General features: G+C 34.9%; 1 long non-coding RNA gene across 1 annotated transcript in view; it reads left to right on the top strand.

Annotated features, from left to right (window-relative positions):
• LOC309962744 overlaps positions 1 to 13,254 on the top strand; it is a 453,428-nt gene extending 440,174 nt beyond the window's left edge. The window contains exon 2 of the long non-coding RNA XR_014326263.1: positions 13,149 to 13,254. This is a non-coding gene — a long non-coding RNA (uncharacterized lncRNA). The remainder of the gene's footprint in view (positions 1 to 13,148) is intronic.
• Positions 13,255 to 25,876: the final 12,622 nt, after the last annotated feature.

Here is a 25,876-nt window from a genome sequence, read left to right on the forward strand (position 1 = left end):
TGACATTCAATGTATAACCAAGCTATGAAAAGTATTAATTCTATACTTTATTGAGATAGTAATGTTTATTCTACAAGGTATCAAAGAAAGTTGTATTATGTATTTAATCAAATTTTTCACAAGGAATTTTTGAAATTTTAAATTAAAAAATACAATGCAGTCCCTCAAAAATATAATTTTTCAGGCTTATTAGGGAATGTTGGTATAGTGGCAGAGTTATTTAATAATATAAAAGTATCAGTATAAAATTATGCATAGAAAAGAGAAGTCTAATAGTAAGGATCAGATTCTTCACATTAAGAAGCTACAAACAAAATGGAAAATTAAATTTAAAGTAAGTATAAGAAAAGAAATGATATAGATAAATAGAAATGTGGCAAACAATAAGGAAAAATAATAAAGCTAAAAGACAAATTGTTGAGAACTTTAATAAAATTGACAACCCCCTACCTAGACTGATCAAGGAAAAAAAAAAGAAGAAATGAAAACATCCAATGTAAAAAATGAAAAAATTAGAATACTTCCCAACTCATTTTATAAGCCTAATCCTGATGAAAAACCTGACAAAGATACTACAAGAAAAGGAAATTACAGAATGATATTCTTCATGAACAAAGATGCAAATATTCTCAATAAAATATTGGCAAATTAAAACCATAAATATAGTAAAAGTACAATACTTTATGATCAAAAAGCTATATCCCAAGGATTCAAAGTTAGTTGATTTATCAATCTATGAAATGAAAGACATTAACAGAAAATTGGGAAAAAACATATGATCATCTAAAAATATGAAAGGAAAAACATTTGACAAATCTGAAAGCCATTCATGATTAAAAGTTCTCAGCAAACTAAGAACAGAAGGACATTTTTGCAGCCTAATATAGAACCACGATAAAATACTCATAGCTGAGAAAGCAGTTTCCAATTCTGTGTGTAAGGAGCTTGGAAGTCTCCACTCCATCCTAACAATAAGTAAAAAGCTGAACAGACTGAGTAATCAAAAACTTTTGTTGGACCCTAGAGAGCAGAGGACACAGGGCAAAGTGCTGCCCCCAAGACTGGAGAAGGGAGTCATGGTTTATCAGACCAGGGACTCACAAGAAGAAACCCCCACAGGAACCAGGGCCAGAAAGAAAATCCAAAATGGTAATTGATGCTTTGCTGGAGACTCAGTGTGGGCAGGCCTGAGGGTTAAAAATTCCAGGGGACCCAGTCATAAGGGGAAACTCACAATTTTATAACACATACCTCCTGGAGCTTAACCAGGTTTCCATAAGTAAATATCTGAGAAAGATCCCCTTGTACTTCCAGCAAGAGACAAGGAAAAGGAAACATTTTGATATACACCATAGCACTCTGTTCTTAAAAAGGGCTGTCATCAAGGGAAGCAAGTTAACCAGAGCCTAGCCCACTGGGGTTTCATCACAGCCTAACTGACATGGAGCAAAGAAAATACCCAACTGTAACCTACTCTATACATCCTGTCCCAACTGAAGGAGGAGGAAAATACTGAGAAACTCTTGTAATGTTTACTGTCCAGAAGCATAGGCTCACTAAAAGACTGAGACCTATCTACATATGCATAATGAGAATACCAGAGAAGAAGAAAGAGAGGAAGCAAGAGAAAAAATATTTGAAATAACAATGGCTGAGAATTTCCCCTAAATTAATGTCAGACACCAAACTATAGATCCAGGAAGCTCAAAGAAATCCAAGCAGGATAAATGCAAACAAAAAGCAAACAAACCAAAGAAACACACTACATCTAGGCATATTATTTTCAAATTACAGAAAATCAAAGATAAATACAAATCCTGAAAAAAGTCAGAGGACAAAAACACCTCTCATATAGAAGAACAAACAAAAATATTACATCTGACTTCTCAGAAAGCACGCAAGCAAGAAGAGAATGAGATGAATAAAGTGTTGAGAGAGAAACACCACCAAACTAGAATTCTGTATCCTTCAAAAGTGAAGGAAAATAAAGACTTACTGAGACAAACAAAAATTGAGGAAGTATGTCTCCAGTAAACATGCCTTGCAAGAAATGTCGAGAGTACTTTAGAGACAAAGAAAATAATTTAGGTCAGAAACTTGGATTTACATAAAGTAAGGAAGACCATCTAAGAAGGAAAAGTGAAGGTAAAATAAAAACTTTTATTTTTCTTATTTTTAATTAACCTAAAATATAACCGTTTATTCAAAATAATAATACCTACGATGTATTTGATCATGTGTGTGTGTATATATCTCATATATATGTATAATTATACACATATATATGTGTTTATATATAAGTGAAATGAATTATAGTATTGACACAACTGACAGGAAGGAGGAATTAAGATTGTTTTGTTGTCATAAGTTATGTACATTATCCATGAAGTCCACTGTATTTGAAAGTGGACTTAGATTAGCTGTAAATGAATATTGCAATCTCTAGGGCAAACACTAAAGAAGTAAGAAACGAAGAATAACTTATATTCTAAGAATGGAGAAAAATGAAATCATATAAAATGTCCATTTTGGAATTCCCTGGTGGTCCAGAGGTTAGTACTCTGTGCTTTGATTGACGGGGCCAGGGTTCAGTTCCTGGTCTGGGAACTAAGATCCCCCAAGCTGTGCAGCACAGCCAAAAAATTTTTTTAAAAAATTAAAAAAAATAAAATGTCCAATTAAAACCCACAGAAATGCAGAAAGAGTGGAAGACAAAAATAGGAACAAAGAACAAGGGCAACAAGCAGAAAAGAGTAATGAATATGATAGATATTACTCCAATTATGTCAAATAATCACTTTGAATGTCTGGTCTAAATGCACCAAATATAATAAGATAGAGAATATCAGAGTGGATCAAAAAACAAGACCCTACTATATGTTGTATACAAGATACCCACTTTAAAGACACATATAGATTAAAAGTAAATAGATGGAGAAAAAATATACCATGCTAACACTAATCAAAAGTAAGCGGGAGCAGCTCTATTAGTTTCAGACACAGCAGTCTTCAAAGCAAGCAAAGTTATCATGAATAAAAGAGAGCATTGCATAATGATAAAAGGGTCAGTTCTCCAAGAAGACATAACAATCCTTAACATGGACATGCCTAACAACACAGCATTGAACTATGTGAGGTAAAAACTGGTAGGGGCTTCCCTGGTGGCGCAGTGATTGAGAGTCCGCCTGCTGATTCAGGGGACGCGGGTTCGTGCCCTGGTCCGGGAAGATCCCACATGCCGTGTAGCGGCTGGGCCCGTGAGCCATGGCCGCTGAGCCTGCACGTCCGGAGCCAGTGCTCCACAACGGGAGAGACAACAGCAGTGAGAGGCCCGCGTACTGCAAAACAAAACAAAACAAAACAAAACAAAAAACTGGTAGAATTGGAAAGAGAAATAAATAAATCCAGTATCAATTCTGGAGATTTCAAAACTCTTCTCTCAGAAATGGATGGCACCTAGAGGGGTGGGATAGGGAGGGTGGGAGGGAGGGAGATGCAAGAGGGAAGAGATATGGGGATATATGTATATGTATAACTGATTCACTTTGTTATAAAGCAGAAACAAACACACCATTGTAAAGCAATTATACTCCAGTAAAGATGTTAAAAAAAAAAAAAAGAAAAAGAAACAGGTGGCAGGAAGAAAACAGTAAGGACATAGTTAAACTCAACAATACCATCAGTCAAGTGGATATCATGGACCTCTACTGACTATTTCATTCAACCACAGGATACACATTCTTCTCAGGCTCACATAGAACATTGACAAAGATAGACTGCATTCTGGGCAACAAAATACACTTAACAAATTAAAAGGGATAGAATAGAAATCATACATGTTTGCCCTCAGACTGCAATGGAATTAAACTAGAAATCAATAACAGAAAGATAGCTGGAAAAACTTATAGCTAACCTAATACTCATCATGTTAAGTGTACACCCTACAGTCAGGACAAAATTGTATTCACTCACACCACTTCCATTCAAATAATAATTTTTTTCGTAATCTGTTTTTAAACTGCATTATGTGGAAACATTTGGGAAGGGGTTCCGGAGTTACAGAAGGAGAAATATGTGAAAAGGCTCAGTGGATATGCTCCAAGAAACACTTCCCAAATTTAATTATAGCAATCTTGTTTATCTGTTGTATACATTGGAATGCTTTGTAAGAGTTATTTTTAAAAGTTTTAACTTTAAAAATGTTGGAACTTTGCTGGAATTAATAATCTCTTAAATATCTCAAATTATGTGATTTGGGTTAAAGACAGTAATCACTAAATAGTTAGACATACAACTTCCAGGAAGAAACAAATTTCTGGCAAGAATCTATATGCTAATTTTTATCTTGTCTAAAATTTTTAGTTAGAACCTCTGTAACAATAAGGAAACCTCTCATTTCAAAATATTCATTTTAGTAATATTCCTGAAATTTGGATGCATCTTGCCTACCACAAGTGGGGTAACTTGTGATATATTTGTTTTTATTTGTATAGTGCAAACTTAGTAATGGATAAAATATACATCCATCTTACAGTCATCCCAGTTATGTTATTTACTTTGATAGCACCACATGGGATGAAATTTGCTGTCAATGCCTCCAAATGTTGTAGCAGTGAGGAAAAAAAAACTACTGTATACAAAGCCAGTTTATTGTTATAAGACAGCAGAATTTCTTGCAATAGATCATAACATTTTCTTAGTTAACTAAGTCTGTGATGGATAGTTCAGCCATTCTAAAGGCAAGAAAAGATCAAGCCTTTGTATGTCAAAAGTTACCAACTGACTTTTAAGAGAAGCCATTAATCTGCCAGAAACATACAATTCATTTAGAGGGAAAAACAAAGTTGTTAATTTAACTGAGTATGAAATTCTGATAAAACATTGTTATTCTTCAATGTAACCCAAAATTACAAATTCAATTCAAAATATGATAAAGATATCATGATTACAAAACCAAAAACTGTGACAGCCATTACTATAATTGCTCAATTCTAAGAGGCTATAAATGTAACATCTATGAAAAAGCTCCACTCAGATCTCAAATCTCCACTGCAAGGAGCATAATTGACAATGGCTTCATCTGCTGTACTTTGAGATCTATCACTGCATTTGCACAGAAGCCACACTTCCCAGGGGCCACTGTCAACCAATGATTGAGTCAGGCAGAGACTCTAAGCCAGGACAATTCCTGGGAAATTCTGTCTTCCTCTTATGGCGATTTTGGCTTGAAGACTCCTTATTGGTTTTTGCTCTATCAGAACTGTGCTGCAGTTTCTTTCCAAACTTTCCTTCCTTGCTTTCCTCCTTCACAAGCTTTGGACCTGCTCCATGGTCTGAAAAATCTCCCATCCTCTTCTGACCCCCAACCCATTTTCCCTCACAGGTCTTTTCCCAATGAATCTCTTACAAGGGACTCCTTTCCAGGGTCTCCTCACAGAATCCAAACTAACACAATAACTTAAAACTTGGTTGGTAAATGTTTCCTATTATTTCTAAGTTAATTTTTTAAAAGTGCAATTAATATAACATATATTTCCAGAAAAAATCTGTTAATTGCATTTATCATGTGTCTTATAATTTATAGCTTCTTAGAATTGAGAAATTATATTAATGGGAGTTACAGTTTTCAAAAAATGTAACCCTGTCTTTTGAAATTTTTGTGGAGCTAGCACTAGCACTGTAACCCATTTTTGTGTGAAGTAGAATGTTCTGCCCAAGGTTTCTGCAAATTCCCTTGTGCTTATATTTGCATGGTCATTGCTAGCTCTCAGTTACTGCTTCCTCTGTATTCTTGATTTCATTTCTGTCTCCTCTTGCATGGTAGAATTTTCTCTTTCCTTCTTCCTAAGTGAAATATAGAACTCAACTACTTTGATTTCTATTTTTTAAAAAGTACCAATAAGGAGTTTGTATATGTATAATAGAGTTTACAGAGGTTTTGGAAATCAGGAGGAGAATATTAAAAAATTAGCATTTACTTGAATATTTGGTAAATTTATTCTTTAAAGTCTTTTGACCAACCTGATACTAGGAATTTTTCACTAGCCTATTTCCTCTTCACATTCTGAGTTAGTCAGCAATTTATACAGAAATACTATGTAATAACAACAAGATTTTGATCAATTACAACACAATATATTTTTCTCCTTCATAGGTCTCATTTGGTTATCGTTTAGTTGATCCCAGCTGGGCTTACCTGGATTTACCTGTACTACAGATTGGGATTCTTATCATTGTGGGAACAGCAGCTACCAAAGGTGGGTACTTTTTTTTTGGCTATGTCACGTGGCTTGCAGGATCTTAGTTCCCTGACCAGAGATTGAACCCGCACCCTCGGGCAGTGAAAGCGGGGAGTCCTAACCACTGCTAGGGAATTCCCTAAGGGTGAGTTCTTTTCTTAGTGAATTGTGGAAACTCAGGAGGCCAAGATGAATGTTATACATAAAGCCTTAAAAAAAAGTATAAAGCCTTGCCTAGTGTCACATTTGCTATTTCAATTGGCCAAAGAAATTTATAAGGCCAGGCCAAGCCAAAATCAATAAAGTAAATAAATATTCTCTACCTACTCTAATGAGAGGTACTGCAGTCACATGGCACAGTGTGCTTACATATAATTTCTTAACAGACAGGAGTGATGAGTAGAGAACAGTAATCCAACCTATCATAATATCCAACTCCCAAAAGAGGTTTTCCTAAGTAAAGTTAGGTTGTTACCTAAGAGCAACTCTTTTGTGTCAATCATTAAAATAATAATTTTGGTACTTTTTAACGTAACCTGGCTATTTGAAGTTCAAATACAAGACCTGGTTCTGACCTGTGGGACCTGGGGATCTGCAAGAAAAAAATGACAAAGAATGAGTGAAAAAAAAATCCTTCTATTAAGTATTAGTGTATAAATCAACATTCCAAAACATGTGAAGGAAAGCAGTGTTAAAATGGTTATAAACAAAATCAATATTTTTTAAGTTCACTCCAAATAAAATAAAAATCATAAAGCAATCTGAAACTGATTTTATAAGAAATATATCTATGATTCTTAAAAGACTGAATAACAGCCATGTACAGGAATGAAAATTACAAAAACAGGTAGAATTGACACAAGAAGCAATTAGGAGAACTGAAATGAAATACAGAATCACTGAAAGTCACAGCAACACGAATAGTTAAATGCAGAGATAGGACTGAGGAAATTTCCCAGGATGCAGCGTAAGAGATAAAGACATGAAATATATGCCCCTATGGAAGAAATGGAGGGTAAGTTTATATGTGTCAACATAGGTCTAAAGAAGTTCCAGAAGAAAACTGTAGAGGAAAGGGCAGAAGATAAATTTTTGAAAAGAAAATGGATGAGGTGAGTTTTTTTTATAGAATTGAAGACATGTAACCTCAGACTGAAAGTACAAAGCAAGATATAAATGATAAAGAAATAAATACCAACAGCTAAATGTTTTGTGATACAAAACATAAGAGAAAACGAGAGGAAAAAGACAGATAAACAACAAGAGAACATATCATCAACAAAAGAGCCATTAACTTACAATCTAACATTCAATTAATCTATCATCCAAAAATGTAAGTCAAATAAAGACAGTTTCAGTTATACAAAGATGAGGAGAGTTTTATGACCCACAGCCCACACTACAAGAACTATTGTAGAAATATGCTGTGTAATAACAAAAATTTCATATCATTTAACAATTTTCAACTCACTGAACATTTACAATTTTATTCAAATTCTCAACAAATAATAAAATTGAATTTGCAGGAATGCTAGGTAACATTCTCAAATTCATTACAGTAGTGCCAGCACTCTAACACAGGGTTTGTGAATTCAATTCTCATGTTATTTCTAACATATTAAAAATATCCAGTTACATATTTGACCTTCCAGGAAAAAGACTGATTCTGGAATTGCAATTGGTTGCTAAGAACAAGTTCTGAAAATTTAAGTTACTATGCATCATCTATCATCAGAGAAGAATCAGCTAACATTTTCCTGACCTGTTTGTCTAAGAGAACTCTAGAAAAAACTTCTGATTTGATGAGGATTGTTTTCTGAGGATTTGGCATGGCTGTGTGTGCATGTGTGTGTGTATGTGTGTGTGTGTAATGATTATTATATTCACTTACTGTTATTTATCTTGTTTACTTCATTGGGTTCATTATTAACTGGACAACTCAACTGTAATGATCATTGGAGAGTCCCTGGTTTGCCCTGCTGATACAGTAGAGTCACCACTCAACTCACATCTTATCCCTGGTTACTGATAAAGAAGGATTTACATATCATTTAAAACAAATAAACATAGAAACCAGAGAAATTCTTTCTTGGAATTGTAATACTGTAGACTTCTAAGTCTTTTAAGAAGATGAAATGGAGATTAATTTCCCCAGTTCTGCATAAACTCATACTGCATTTCTCTCCTAGAGAGAAATTTATTTCTGGACAAAAGTAAACATATAATTGGCCACATGTTTTAAAATAATCAATTATTCATATCTTATGCTATGAATATGAAACGTGGTTAGTTGATGCCAGTCATTGTTATTATAAAATATAAATCTATTCCCTCAAAGCACAAGAGAATTAACCACTGGTTGTTTTAAGGTGTGGTATGAACTAGTCAGTTAATATTTTTGGCTTTGATTATGTCTCTGAGAGAAGTGTACTAAAAATCTGAACTGTTCCCATAGCTGGTGTGCGTTACTCAGAGTACATGTAGTAACTGAGAATTGTATCATCATGGAGAGGAAAACTAATTATTTCCAGTTCCCTCACCGAAATGTAACTGTGCTAAAATACACCTGCTAGATTTTAATAGCACTGGTGTTTACACATCGCTCTGTGGTTATGTGGTCATGTCTACAAAGAATATAAAATATACTGAAGTTAGTTAAGTTACCAACCTGCAAAATGAAAGAGATTCAATGACTTCAACGTTGACATATTTCAGAGGTAATTTCCAACAAATGAAAATGAAATATGTGATTTCTAAATGTCAAGACACATTTGAGAAGCAGAATGAATATATTAGTCTCCTACTGCAGACTATTATGGATTCTACAGGTCAGGACTGTGGAATCAGGTATGCCTAGAGTGAGAGGACAGATACTGATAAAATCCAATATGAATATGGGGAGTTAAGCCAGAGAAGTCTCTTTAAATTCCAGTAGGAAGCAAGGAATCAGATAGCCAGGGAGATACTGACAAAGTAAAGAATATTGAAATTGACTCAGGACAATATTGGATAAAGCAGTCTTGATCTTGGCAGAGCTCTTATGTGTTCTTTATAGTGTGACTCATGAGACAGCCTTGAGATGAAATAATCAAACCCATAAAAACCATGGTTAACAGTTAATGATCTTTACTATGTACCAGGTACATATTTCATTTTGTTCTCCACCAGATGATTAGGAGGCTATGATTAAACCCTTTTATACACTTGCCCTCTTTGCTTCACTATGCATGAGTCTGAGTCTAATACCATTTCTCACTGTATGTCCATTCTCCTCTATTACTATGAAGACTGATTTTTCTTTTGATTAGTGTACCATGGTATATTTTCCTCCTTCCACTTACTTTTCAACTGTACGCATTTTTATATAAAGTGGGTATCTTGTAAACAACATATAGATGGGTCTTGTTTTTTCATTCACTCTTACAATCTCTTGACAATCTCTGCCTTTTACTTCGTGCATTTAGACCATTGACATTCAAAGTGATTATTTTTCATAGCTGGAGCCATATCTACTGTATTCATTACTATTTTCTATTTGTTGCCCTTGTTCTTTGTCCCTGTTTTTGTCTTTCACTCTTGTCCTACCTTTCTGTGGTTTTAATTTAGCATTATATTATTCCATTTTTTTCTCCTTTCTTGGCATATCAGTTATACTTCCTTTTTAAACTTTTTTAGTGGTTACCATAGAGGTTGCAATATAATTATAGCTAATCCAAACCCACTTTCAAGCAACACTATACAACTTCATGGGTAATGTGAGTATCTTATAGTAATGAAAGAATTCTAATTCCCCCCTCCTGTCAGTTGTGTCATTGTTGTCAATCATTTTACTTACATATAAACATACATATACACATAGTAAATATTTATGTGTTGGAATTATTATCTTGAAAAAACTGCTACCTGTTAGATGAATTAAGAATAAGAAAAAGGGAGGACCTTCAAGATGGTGGAGGAGTAAGACATGGAATCACCTTCCTCCTCACAAATATATCAAAAATACATCTACATGTGGGACAACCCCTACAGAACACCTACTGAATGCTGGCAGAAGACCTCAGACTTCCCAAAAGGCAAGAAACTCCCTACATACCAGGATAGGATGAAAGAAAAAAGGAAAAACAGAGACAAAAGAATAAGGATGGGACCTGCACCTCTGGGAAGGAGTTGTGAAGTAGGAAAAGTTTCCACACACTAGGAAGCTCCTTCACTGGTGGAGATGGGAGGTGAGAAGAGGGGAAGCTTCAGCTTCAGAGCCATGGAGGAGAGTGCAACAACAGGGGTGCAGAGGGCAAAGTGGAGAGATTCCCACACAGGGGATTGGTGCCGACCAGCTCTCGCCAGCCCGAGAGGCTTGTCTGCTCAACCACCTGGGTCGGTGGGGGCTGGGAGCTGAGGCTCAGGCATCAGAGGTCAGATCCCAGGAAGAGGACTGGGTTTGGCTGCATGAATAAGCTTGAAGGAGCTAGTGCACCACAGCTAGCTGGGAGGGAGTCTGGGTAAAACTCTAGACCTGCCTAAGGGTCAAGAGACCATTATTTGGGGGTGTGCAAGGAGAGGGGATTCAGAACACTGCCTAAATGAGCTGCAGAGACAAGAGTGAGCTGCAGCTATCAGTGCAGACACCAGAGACAGGCATGAAATGCTAATGCTGCTGCTGCAGCCACCAAGAATCCTGTGTACAAGCACAGGTCACTCTCCACACCTCCCCTCCTGGGAGCCTGTGCAGCCCGCCACTGCCAGGGTCCCGGGATCCAGGGACAACTTCTCCAAGAGAACACTGCGCGCCTCAGGCTGTTGCAATGTCATTCTGGCCTCTGCATCTGCAGGCTCGTCGGCATACAGCAACCTCCCTCCCCCTGGCCTGAGTGAGCCAGAGCCCTGGAGTCAGCCACTCCTTTAACCCTCTCCTGTCTTGGTGAAGAACAGTTGCCAGAAAGTGATCCACATGCAGAGGCAGAGCCAAATCCAAGGATGAACACTAGGAGCTGTGCGAACAAAGAAGAAAAAAGGAGAGATCTCTCTGCAGAGCATCAGGAGCAGTGGAATAAACCTCCACAATCAACCTGATGTACCTGCATCTGTGGGATACCAGAATAGACAATGAATCATTGCAAAACTGAGGTGTGGTGGACTTTGGGAGCAACTGTAGACTTCAGATTTGCTTTCTGTGTATAATTTGTTTCTAGTTTTATGTTTATCTCAGTTTAATATTTACAGCTTATTATCATTGGTAGATTTGTTTATTGATTTGGTTACTCTTTTCCTTTTTTTAATATATATATATATATTTCCCCTTTTTCTCTTTTTGTGAGTATGTATGTGTATGCTTCTTTGTGTGATTTTGTCTGTATAGGTTTGCTTCTACCATTTGTCCTAGGGTTCTGTATCTCTGTTTTTGTTTAGTATAGTTTGTAGTGCTTGTTATCATTAGTGGAATTTTTTATTGGTTTGGTTGACCTCTTTTTTAATTACTTTTTTATGTTTCTATTTTAATAAATTTTTAATATTTTCATTTTAATAACTTTATTTATTTTTTCTTTCTTTCTGTTTTTCCTTTTTTTCATTTCTCCCTTTCTTCTGAGCCATGTGGCTGACAGCGTCTTGGTGCTCCCGCCGGGTGTCAGGCCTGAACCTCTAAGTTGGGAGAGCTGAGTTCAGGACATTGGTCTACCAGAGACTTCCCAGTCCCTCATAATATCAATTTGTGAGAGTTCTCACAGAGGTCTCTGTCTCAATGCTAAGACCCAGCTCCACTCAATGACCAGCAAGCTCCAGTGCTGAGTACCCCATGCCAAGCAAGCAACTAGCAAGACAGGAATACAACTGCACCCATTAGCAGAGAGGCTGCCTAAAATCAGAATAAGTTCAGAGACTGCCAAAACACACCACCAGATGTAGTCCTTCCCACCAGAAGACAAGATCCAGCCTCACCCACCAAAACACAGACACCAGGCCCCTCCACCAGGAAGCCTACTCAATCCACTGAACCAACCTTAGCCACTGGTGGCAGAAACCAAAAACAACAGGAACTACAAACCTTCAGACTGTGAAAGGGAGACCCCAAACACAGTAAGCTAAACAAAATGAGAAGATGGAGAAATACACAGCAGATGAAGGAATGAGGTAAAAACCCACCAGACCAAACAAATGAAGAGGAAATAAGCAGTCTACCTGAAAAAGAATTCAGAGTAATGATAGTAAAGGTTATCCAAAATCTTGGAAATAGAATGGAGAAAATACAAGAAACATTTAATAAGGACCTAGAAGAACTAAGGAGCAAACAAGAAATGATGATCAACAGAATAAATGAAATTAAAAATTTGCTAGAAGGAATCAATAACAAACTAACTGGCAGAAGAACAGATAAGTGATCTGGAAGTTAAATAGTGGAAATAACTATCTCAGAGCAGAATAAAGAAAAAGAAAGAAAAGAATTGAGGACCATCTCAGAGACCTCTGGGACAACATTAGATACATGAATATTTGAATTATAGGGGTCCCAGAAGAAGAAGAGAAAAAGAAAGGACTGAGAAAATATTTGAAGAGATTATAATTGAAAACTTCCCTAATATGAGAAAGGAGATAGTCAAGCAAGTCCAGGAAGTGCAGAAAGTCCCATACAGGAAGAAACTAAGGAGAAACATGCAAAGACACATATTAATCAAACTATCAAAAATTAAATACAAAGAAAAAATATTAAAAGCAGCAAGGGAAAAGAAACAAATAACATACAAGGGAATCCCCATAAGGTTAACAGCTGATCTTTCAGCAGAAACCCTGCAAGCCAGAAAGCAGTGGCAGGATATATTTAAAGTGATGCAAGTGAAAAACCTACACCTAAGATTACTTTACCCAACAAGGATCTCATTCAGAGTTGATGGACAAATTAAACTCTTTACAGACAAGCAAAAGCAAAGAAAATTCAGCACCAACAAGCCAGCTTTACAACAAATGCTAAAGGAAGTTCTCTAGGCAAGAAACACAAGAGAAGGAAAAAACCTACAATAACAAACCCAAAACAATTAAGAAAATAGTAACAGGAACATACATATCAATAATTACCTTAAGTGTAAATGGATTAAATGCTCCAACCAAAAGAAATAGACTGGCTGAATGGTTACAAAAACAAGACCTACATATATATTGTCTACAAGAGACCCACTTCAGACCTAGGGACACATACAGACTGAGTGTGAGGTGATGGAAAAAGATATTCCATGCAAATGGAAATCAAAAGAAAGCTGGAGTAGCAATTCTCATATCAGACAAAATAGACTTTAAAATAAAGACTATTATAGGAGACAAAGATGGACACTCTATAATGGTCAAGGGATCAATCCAAGAAGAAGATATAACAATGGTAAATATTTATGCACTCAATATAGGTGCACCTCAACACATAAGGCAAACGCTAACAGCCATAAAAGGAGAAATTGACAGTAACACAATAATAATAGGGGACCTTAGCACTCCACTTTCACCAATGCACAGATCATCCAAAATTAAAATAAATAAGGAAACACAAGCTTTAAATGACACATTAAACAATATGGACTTAATTGATATTTATCGGACATTCCATCCAAAAACAACAAAATACACTTTCTTCCCAAGTGCTCATGGAACATTCTCCAGGATAGATCATATCCTGGGTCAAAAATCAAGCTTTAGCAAATGTAAGAAAATTGAAATCATATCAAGTATCTTTTCCAAACACAACGCTTTGAGACTGGATATAAATTACAGAAAAATAAAACTGTAAAAAATACAAACACATGGAGGTTAAACAATACACTACTAAATAACCAAGAGATCACTGAAGAAATAAAAGAGGAAATCAACGAATACCTAGAGACAAATGATAATGAAAACACAACCATCCAAAACCTGTGGGATGCAGCAAAGGCAGTTCTAAGAGGGAAGTTTATAGCAATACAATCCTACCTCAGGAAACAAGAAACAAATAAACAACCTAACCTTACACCTAAAGCAATTAGAGAAAGAAGAACAAAAAACCCACAAAGCTAGCAGAAGGAAAGAAATCATAAAGATCGGATCAGAAATAAATGAAAAAGAAATGAAGGAAACAGTAGCAAAGATCAATAAAACTAAAAGCTGGTTCTTTGAGAAGATAAACCAAATTGATAAACCATTAGCCAGCCTCATCAAGAAAAAACGGGGGAAGACTCAAATCAATAGAATTAGAAATGAAAAAGGAGAAGTAACAACTGACACTACAGAAATACAAAAGATCATGAGAGATTACTACGAGCAACTCTATGCCAAAAAATGGACAACCTGGAAGAAATGGACAAACTCTTAAAAAAGCACAACCTTCTGAGACTGAACCAGGAAGAAACGGAAAATAAAAACAGACCAATCACAAGTACTGAAATTGAGACTGTGATCAAAAATCTTCCAACAAACAAAAGCCCAGGAACAGATGGCTTCACAGGTGAATTCTATCCAATATTTAGAGAAGAGCTAACACATATCCTTCTCAAACTCTTCCAAAATACAGCAGAGGGAGGAACACTCCCAAACTCATTCTATGAGGCCACCATCACCCTGATACCAAAACCAGGCAAAGATGTCACAAAGAAAGAAAACTATAGGCCAATATCACTAATGAACATAGATGCAGAAATTCTCAACAAAATACTAGGAAACAGAATCCAACAGCACATTAAAAGGATTATACACCATAATCAAGTGGGATTTATCCCAGGGATGCAAGGATTTTTCAATATATGCAAATCAGTCAATGTGATACACCATATTAACAAATTGAAATATAAAAACCATATTTTCATCTCAATAGATGCAGAAAAAGTTTTCAACAAAATTCACCACCCATTTATGATAAAACCCCTTCAGAATGTAGGCATAGAGGGAACCTACCTCAACATAATAAAGGTCATATATGACAAAGCCACAGCCAACATCGTTCTCAATAGTGAAAAATTGAAACCATTTCCTCTAAGATCAGGAGCAAGACAAGGTTGCCCTCTATCACCATTATTATTCAACATGGTTTTGGAAGTTTTAGCCACAGCAATCAGAGAAGAAAAAGAAATAAAAGGAATCCAAATAGGAAAAGAAGAAATAAAACTGTCACTGTTTGCATTTTACATGATAATCTACATAGAGAATCCTAAAGATGCTACCAGAAAACTACTAGAGCTAATCAATGCATGTGGTAAAGTAGCTGTATACAAAATTAATGCACAGGAATCTCTTGCATTCCTATATACTAATGATGAAACATCTGAAAGAGAAATTAAGGAAACACTCCCATTTACCATTGCAACAAAAATAATAAAATACATAGGAATAAACCTACCTAAGGAGAAAAAAGACGTGTATGCAGAAAACTATAAGACACTGATGAAAGAAATTAAAGATGATACAAACAGAGGGAGAGATATACCATTTCTTAGCTTGGAAGAATCAACATTGTGAAAATGACTATACTACCCAAAGCAATCTAAAGATCCAGTGAAATCCTTATTAAATTACCAATGGCATTTTTTACAGAACTAGAACATAAAATTTCAAATTTTGTATGGAAACACAAAAGACCCCAAATAGCCAAAGCAATCTTGAGGAAGAAAAACAGAGCTGGAGGAATCAGGCTCCTGGACTTCAGACTATACTACAAAGCTGCAGTAATCAATACAGTATGGTACTGGCACAAAAATGGTGTGCTGGTGTGCCGTTTTGAAATATAGATCAATAGAACAGGATAGAAAGCCCAGAGATAAACCCACACACATATGGTCACCTTATCTTTGATAAAGGAGGCAAGAATATATAATGGGGAAAAAATATCCTCTTCAATAAGTGGTGCTGGGAAAACAGGACAGCTACATGTAAAAGAATGAAATTAGAACACTCCCTAACACCATGTACAAAAATAAACCCAAAATGGATTAAAGACCTAAATGTAAGACCAGACACTACAAAACTCTTAGAGGAAAACATTGGAAGAATACTCTTTGACATAAATCACAGCAAGATTCGTTTTGATCCACCTCCTAGAAAAGTAGAAATAAAAACAGAAATAAACAAATGGAACCTAATGAAACTTAAAAGCTTTGGCACAGCAAAGGAAACCATAAAAAAACGATGAAAACACAACCCTCAGAATGGGAGAAAATATTTGCAAATGAAGCAACTGACAAAGGATTATCTCTAAAATATACAAGCAGGTCATGCCGCTCAATATCAAAAAAACAAACAACCCCATCTAAAAATGGGCAGAAGACCTAAATAGACATTTCTCCAAAGAAGATATATTGATTGCCAACAAACACATGAAAGGATACTTAACATCATTAATTATTAGAGAAATGCAAATCATAACTACAATGAGGTATCACCTCACACTGGCCAGAATGCCCATCATCTAAAAGTCTACAAACAGTAAATGCTGGATAAGGTGTGGAGAAAAGGGAACCCTCTTGCACTGCTGCTGGGAATGTAAATTGATCCAGCCACTATGGAGAACAGTATGGAGGTTCCTTAAAAAACTAAAAATAGAACTACCATATGACCCAGCAATCCCACTACTGGGCATATACCCTGAGAAAACCATAATTCAAAAAGAATCATGTGCCACAATGTTCATTGCAGCACTATTTACAATAGCCAGGATATGGAAGCAACCTAAGTGTCCATCGACAGATGAATAGATAAAGAAGATGTGGCACATATATACAATGGAATATTAATCAGCCATAAAAAGGAATGAAACTGAGTTATTTGTAGTGAGTTTGGTGGACCTAGTGTTGTCATGCAGAGTGAAGTAAGTCAGAATGAGAAAAACAAATACTGTATGCTAACATATATATATGGAATCTAAAAAACAAAAAATGGTTCTGAAGAACCTAGGGCCAGGACAGGAATAAAGATGCAGATGTAGAGAATGGACTTGAGGACACGGGGAGGGGGATTGGTAAGCTGGAGGGGGATTGGTAAGTGAGAGAGTGGCACAGACATATATACACTACCAAATGTAAAGTAGATAGCTTGTGAGAAGCAGCCGCATAGCACAGGGAGATCAGCTGGGAGCTTTGTGACCACGTAGAGGGGTGGCATAGGGAGGGTGGGAGGGAGACACAAGAGGAGGTTGATATGCAGATATATGTATACATATAGCTGACTCACTTTGTTATACAACAGAAACTAACACACCATTGTAAAGCAATTATACTCCAATAAAGATGTTTAAAAAAAAATAAGAAAAAAATTTTTAGTTTCCCTTCACTTATTCCTTTTTGACACCCTTACTTTATGAACATATGCATTTCTGACCTATATTATTTTCTCTATATATATATCACTATTTTAACATTTCCTGCAAGCCATGTGTACTGGCAACAGATTCCCTCAGTCTTTGCTTGTCTAAGAAATTCTTTATTTCTCCTTCACTTTTGAAAGATAATTTTTTAGGGTACAGAATATGTTGGTGGTGAGATTTTTTGTTTCTCAAAACTTTAATTATTACACCTCATTCTCTTCTTGCTTGGATATAATTCAAGAGAAGTTGGATATAGTTCTTCTCTTTGCTCCTCTGTAGGTGAGGTGATGTTTTCCTCAAACTTCCTTTGATATTTTTCCTTCATCTTTGATTTTCTGTAGTTTGAAAATAATATGCTTAGTTAGAGATGTTTTTTGGTATTTTTCCTGCTTGGTGTTCTCTAAGCTTCCTAGATCTGTGGTTTGGTGTCTGAACTTCATTTAGGGGAAATTCATTTGGGGGAAATTCTAAGTCATTATTATTTCAAATATTTATTCTCTTGCTTTCTCTCTTTCTTCTTCTTCTGGTATTCCCATTATACATATGTTACACTATGTTACAGCATTGTCCCACAGTACTTGGATATTGTTTTTTTGTTGTTGTTGTTTGTTTTCAGTCTTTATTCTCTTTGCTTTGTGGTGTTCATGGATTCTATTGATATATCTTCTAGCTCAGAGATGGTTTCCAGGCAGCTGTTAAACCCATCAAGGCAATTTTCATTTCTGTTAAAGTGTTTTTTTTATCTCTTGGATTTATTATGGTTCTTTCTTAAGATTTCCATCTCTCTGCTTACATTACTCATCTGTTCTTGCCTGCTGTCTACTTATTCCACTAGAACCCTTAGCATACTAAAGTTGTTTTAAATTCCTGGTTTAATAATCCCAACATCCTTGCCAAGTCTTGTTCTGATGCTTGTACTGTCTCTTCAAATCATGTTTTTTGCCTTTTGGTATGTCTTGTAATTTTTTCTTGATAGCTGGACATAATGTACTGGGTAAAGGAATGGCTGTAAATAGGACTTAGCACATGTGGTGGTGAGCTGTAGGGAGGGGAAATATTCCAGAGTCTTACAATTGGGTCTCAGTATTTTAGTGAGCCTACATCTTTGGGCTGTTGACTTCACAACAGTTTCTCAGTATTTTTCTTTCCTTTAGATGAGACAGAATGGCTAGAGAGTGCTAGAGTTGCATATTTTGCTTCCTCCAGGTCAGTTAGGCTGTGGTAATAGCCCAGCAGGTTAGGTTCTGGGTAAGTAGTTTCCCTTGATGGCAGGCCTTCTTCAAAATTGTTCCTTTTCCCCTCCCATGCCAGAATCACAATGGAATTTTTCTCATATATACTGTGGGAACTTGGTTGAGCTCCTGGAGAATAATCTCACAATATTGTGCAGGCATCCTATGACTGCATTCCCTGGAGTTTTTAACTCTCAGAGTTATCCATACTGAGCCTCCAGCAATTCATCAATTACAGCTCAGGTTTTTCTACCACAGCACTTGCTCCTAGGGTGGTTTCTGCATGTGAGTCTCTGTCCTGGTAAGCCATGATCCCCTGTTTTTTCCTGTCTCTCCAATCTTGGGACAGTGTTTTGTCCTGTGTCCTCTGCTCTTTTATGGATCCAATAAGCACTGTTGATCTTTCAATCTATTCAGCTTTCTACTTGTTGTTAGGAAGGAGTGGAGACTTCCAAGCTCCTTACATGTGGAAACAGAAACTTTCAAGATAAACTTACAGTTTATGATTTGCTATCTTGCTGTACATCTCTACAGCATAAAATAACATTTTCTTTATTCTTTCAAATAGCAGTCTTGTCTCTAAACAAAATTCAAATACATAAAACTTTACTGATTTGTTCTATTTAGTTTTAAATTTGGGAGCATGATATCCTTTTATATGTTTATCATTAAATGATAACTTTTAATGATATCATTAAAAGTTTCAGGAATTTTATTGTAAATAATATGGTCTTCATATACATGTATAATTTCTTTCTTCTGTTATTAGTCTCTAAATGTATTCCATGTGCTTGCTGAGTTTAGTAAGTATTAGTAGATCTAACAGTTTAATATTTTTGTTTAAAATACTGTTACTTCCTAATTTAGTTTTTAAGCCCAAATTTCTCAGAACAATGTACGTCATTCATTCATGACCTATCTCTGCAACTTCATCTCTTTCTAGTCCTTGTCTTATACTCTATAGTTTAGCTAAATAGCTACACAATAACAATTAGACATTTCATAACATTATGCCTTTGTTCATGCTAAGTCATCCCACTTTCTTCACTTTTAGTAATGACTGTTTTTTTTTAGATACTCTTAGAAGTTGTGTTGATGTCTCTCTCTTATGAGCAGCCTAATCATAGCATTTGCACATGAACACATACACCCAGACAATATTTTAGGAAAATTATCAATTTATGAGCCAGTTTTTTCCCTAGTCTCTCTAACTCTGAAGTGAGACACAGATTCTCATGTGATCCTCTATCTCCAGTGCTTATTCAATGTCCAGGACACTCTGCACACTGACCTAAATTAGAGCTCATGTCCCCTCTTTCTCTTTTACATCACACTATCTCTTATGATACAGTAAACGATATGTACTGATGGATCTTACTTTTAATTTTGGAATATTCCAATCTGTGTCAATTGTGTTATTTTCACTCACAAGTATTAGAAAGCTCAATTCAAACTTTTTTCAAACCATGAAAGGCCTGTGCCAGTTCATGTAAACTTAAAATTTTAGAAGTAGGAGCACTTCAGGAATTATACAGTCAGAGTTCTAACTCCATTTCTCAGTGAATCTTTCATCTCTGTATTCCTGTGTCACTTTTGGTCATAGGATATTTCCCATCACAATCTAGGTATCACCCATTCTACACTGTCCAAGAAAAGAGACAGGAAACATGTTTTCCTTACCCTAGGGAAGGGTGGCTTTATGTCAGTAAGACACACAACAGAAATTAATGGCACATACACAATTGAAATTAAGAATCGTGATTCCAGCACTAATATACGACTATCTGCAGAAAATTACAGTATCTTTGTCTCTTTATAAGATAACTAAAGTGAAAATAAGATTTTAGTTTACATTGTGCTATTCCTAGAATTCCTCATGGGTCAGAAAAGAAATCTAAACTTTACTGTTAAAATATTTTTATACAAGTTTTTACTATTAATTTTATACCTGAAATATTCTAGAAATATCACAAATTTCTTATTCATGTAAATGTCAGGGGGTCCCCTCATACTTTCCAAAATAAAGCAGAACAATGGACAAAACAACAAAAAAATAAGCAAGCCTACTACTATACTCTTTCATATATAACATATTAAAATTATATATTAAAATATTTTTGAAATATATGGAAAAAGGTATTGTATATTCCAATGAAATAGGTGTTATTTCAGTTACAATGTTTCTCAATATAAATATGACTAAAAATAATGGGTAAAATTTCCAGTTGATGTAACACTCTATGAAACAGACTAAATGAAATCTTAGTAATAAAAATAAATGCTGAAAAATAAGCTAATATAAATGTGATTCAGAAAAAATAATCATTTTATTGGAATCTGTGCTCATCATAGTTTATGCATTTCAAAGAAAAATTTAATTTTAACATAAGCCTCCCTTTTAAAAAAGATATTTTTGACATATTTTATAACCACTCTAGCTACACGTTGGGTGTGCACTATAACATTTTAAATCTTTCGGAGGTGAAGTAATTGCAATCTTCAGGCCAAAGAGAGACTAGATCCTTCGGAATATTATAAGGAGTCATTTTTCAGTATTGTAACACTGAACATCATGCATTGCTTATTGCTGTATTTATAACATTTATAACTTATAAAATGTACTTGGTCTCTTCTAACTCTTCCCATGGTTCATATGCCCTCCCTGTGCACCCTGTTTACCCTTTGTAGATGTTTTTCACTGTTTTCTGCAATACCGTCTTTATAAAATACTTCTGGATGTTTGTACCAACTGTTCTTTTGGTATTCATTGTCCTTACCGCTTTTCTAGTTAGAAAGAATTTTCCTTTAAGGATTTCCTTTCCTTTAACATTTCTAAATCTCATCCTATTAGTTAAGATTTTCTCTATAGTATCATATATTTAAAGATGTGTATATGGCCAGCAACTTGAAAGGGCATGAACAATAGAACATCTTTAATCAATAGTTACCGAATTAATAAATCCATTAATTTTGTGAATTTATAAAGAAAAATTATACAGAAAAAATAAATGTTATGTTTTTGATACTGTGTGGGTTTTGCTAATTTTAAAAACTTCTCTATGAAGATGGATAACAGTTGATTAATGTTTATGATTAGAAAGGAAGAATTCATTTCTTATTCTATTATCAAATACTCTCTTTCATCATAAGTTCCTATTCTTCTAAAAGCTTAATATTGATTTAAAAAAAAAAACCCTGAATCTTGGTCCCTGGTAAAAAGTGAAAGACTTGTAAAATTAAAATATCTCTTATGAATAAGAATTTGTGACAGATTCTGCAAATTTCCTATCTAATATACATTTCCCCAGATTTTGTTTGATGTGGAATGGTGTCCAGGTAAACATACCAAATTCTCCATCCTGTCTTGTTGCTGAGGATGGCTGTACTTCTGGCTCCAGAAGCAATACGATGGAGGGCTTTTGGGTAAATTGCTGTCCTGTTGTAGGTGCTATACATTTTTTGTTTCTTTTGTGTACTGGAAGGTGGATGAGTTAGAGGTGAAGGAGTGAAATTGAGATCCTAGTGATTAAAGCTGCATGTAAGGGATGGATGGTCAGAAGTTTCTGACTCTGATGACAACCTTGAATAGCTAAGCCAGTCTTGACCTGCTTAGTATCAGATTCTTTTGAAATTAAAAAAAAACAGCCTTATTCAGATATAATTCACATGCCATACAATTCATTCATTTAAAGTAGACAATGCAGTGGCTTTTAGAATATTCACAAACATGTGCAATCATTACCATCATTACCAGTCAATTTTAGAACATTTTCATGACCTCAGAAAAAACACTGTATCCTCTAATGAGGATATATATCCTCATATCCCCCAGCCCTAAGCAACCACTATAGATTTTCCTATTCTGGACTTTCATATGAATGGAATCATATGATATGTAGTCTTTCGTGGCTGTCTTCCTTCACTTAGCAACATGTTTTCAAGGTTGATCCATGTGGTATCATGTATTAGTGTTTCATTCCTTTTTAAATGGTAAAATAATATGTATTGATATACTACATTTTGTTTCTCTGTTGTCAGTAATGAGCATTTGGATTGTTTCCATCTTTTGGCTTTTACAAATAATGCTGCTAAAGCACTGGTGTACGAGTTTTGTGTGTGTGTGTTTGTGGATATATGGTTCCATTCCTCTTGGGCATATACTTAGGAGTGAACTTGCTGAATCATATGGTAATTCTATGCTTAATTTTTGAGGAACACCCAGATTATGTTTTGGAATTAGCTGAATTCCTAAGAAGAAAGTTTCATAAATTGATAACATTTTGAGATAATGATTTGCTCTATGTTCCCTTCAATTTATGTTTAGGAAATTCTATCAAATCTTTGCTCACTGTAACCTATACAAAAAGATGTTACAGATTTGCAACATTAATTGGCATGAATGAGATAAATTACATCATGTTACTTTGCTAAACCATATGCAAGAATATTCCATTATGTAATAAGTTAAATATTTAGAAAGAAAAAAATCAAATATTATAATTTACAACTCTAAAATATTTATCCCTGAGTTTCTTAAAGAACAAACTTTTCTGCATGAATATATATTAATAAGAAACTTGATTATTAAACACTTCTTCAAAAAAAATGTTAGTTAAAAAAGAAAAATTACATACACTTTTATATATATCTTATTGGCTTGTAAAAACACTGAAAGAGAGGTGAGAATTAAGGAAATAAAAGCACAGTATTCTGTGAGTAATCCTTGTTCAGTTAAGTCACATTTGGCTTAAATCCACTGGAAGGACTGTTTTAGAAATGTACTCTATGTCTGAAAGTTTATGACTAGTCTTTAAGGTATGGAATATGTTCCATATTACTTATTATCACAGTGTACCAAAATAATGAATTAAAAGTAGTTAATGTTGGAACTAAGAAAAAAAATCTTTGCCAAGTTGTAAGAAGTGGATTTAGACAAGCCCAAGCAGTAAGGGACAGAAACATCAATCATGTGGTTCCGTCGCTTTTTGTGAGGGATACATGGCAGGATGGATATAGGTCATAATTTAAAACAGATGCTAAAGTAGAAAATACTTACTTGATCTTTAGAAAAATTTTACATTTAAATGAAATAATATTTTGCTGGTTGTAATATGTTAACAATTTAAATATATTTTCTAATACTTTTATAAGGAGGAATATTTTTTAAAGTGATTAATTCATGAAAAAAAGAAATTTTAACAAAATAGATATAAATTCCATCTATGATCAGGAGTCTGTTTTGGGGGACCCCACCCTCTATCATAGCCCAGACTGAGATACATTAATGTAACTGGCCTTAGGACCTCCTGATCCTGATGCTTTTCTGTGGGCTAATGGATAATGCCTTTCATTGTCAGGCAAATATATTTTTCATTTATGTTTGTTTATTGTAAATAAGAAATTTTGCTAAGTGTGAATAAAAGATATTTCATTGATAGCGATAACATTTTAGAAACTGGTAATAGATGAAACTGCAATAACTATTCACATGGGAGAGATAATAGTGAACTTTTTTTCTAGTTTAAATAAATTGAATAAAAATTTTTAAAAATAAATAAGTGATAATGAATTTGATAGAATCTGATAACTAGGCCAGGCAGATACTAAGCCAGAAATACGTGTCATCATACATATTTTTTCTAACTCCTTATATCCAAATGACACCAACTGATTTTATTTCTCAATTGCATCTTGAGTATTCCACCCAAACTAAGACACTCATTATCTCCTATCTATGTTACTGAAATATCTTTTGTCTTAATTTTGTGTATAACATATATTTGATAAGGAAGAGAGATTAGTCTCCTCTATAAATGTATGATAATATATTTGGTATATTATACAATGTATATTTTTTATTTTATTTTACATATATATTATATGATGAATGTCCTTTATTAGTAAATATTTGATATATTGCCATATACTTTGGTTATTATAAATAAACATGTTCCAATGTATATTCATAGTCTTACAATTTTAGATGCTTGAAGAGTAAAATAAGTTGTTGGAAGTGGTTATATATATTTCATTCTTTGATTGGTATTGACAAAATTATCTCCAAAGACTTTACGTCAATTTACTCTCCCACCAATAATGTATGAGGTTGCCTGTTTCTATTCCTCCTTGTTAATAGAACATGTAATAATTTTTAAAAATTCTACCAATGTGATTGGTAAAAAATAACTTTAGCTTAATTTTCCATTTCACTTATTACAAGTGAGGTTATATATCTTTTTTTAAATCATTTTTTTAAATTTTTGGCTGCATTGGGTCTTCGTTGCTGTGCATGGGCTTTCTCTAGTTGTGGCAAGTGGGAGCTGCTCTTCTTTGTGGTGCAAGGGCTTCTCATTGTGGTGCCTTCTCTTGTTGCAGAGCACGGGCTCTAGGTGCACGGGTTTCAGTAGTTGTGGTGTGCAGGCTCAACAGTTGTGGCTCGCAGGCTCTAGAGCACAGGCTCAGTAGCTGTGGTGCAAGAGCTTAGTTGCTCTGTGGCATGTGGGATCTTCCCAGACCAGGGCTCAAACCCGTGTCCCCTGCATTGGCAGGCAGATTCTTAACCACTGTGTCACCAGGGAAGTCCCGAGGTTATATATCTTTTCACAAGTTTGAAACTGATTTGTTTTTCCTCTTATGTATACTATTTATGTCATTTTATCCAATTTCAATTGGGCTTTGGGCTGCTGGGGTTTTCGTGTTTTTAGGAGCTTTTACGTATGAATAAAATGGACTATTTTTGGTCATATATGCCTGTTTGGCTTTTGACTTTGTTCTTGGTGTTTCTTTCCCAATCACTTTATAATTTTTGTGAAGCCATATTTATACTTTTTTATCTCTTAACATTGTGTCACTCTCCTTCATGTTTGTGTCTATCTGCACCCAGCACAGTGCCTGGCCATAGAAGACACCATATAAATATTTGTTTAAAAAATTGCTGAATTAAAGTGTGAAGATGTTTATGTTTTTAAATCTCAAATCCAATGTATATCTTCTCAGTTTCTATTAGATTGTAAAGTTTTTAAGGGGAGAAATAATTTCTTCAAAGTCTTATTTCCCATTTTCCTAATACAGTTTAAACTGAAATTGGAGTGAAACCATGA

This window comes from Leucopleurus acutus (assembly GCF_964270905.1).
Source record: "Leucopleurus acutus genome assembly, chromosome: 6".
NCBI classification, from domain to species: Eukaryota; Metazoa; Chordata; class Mammalia; order Artiodactyla; family Delphinidae; genus Leucopleurus; species Leucopleurus acutus.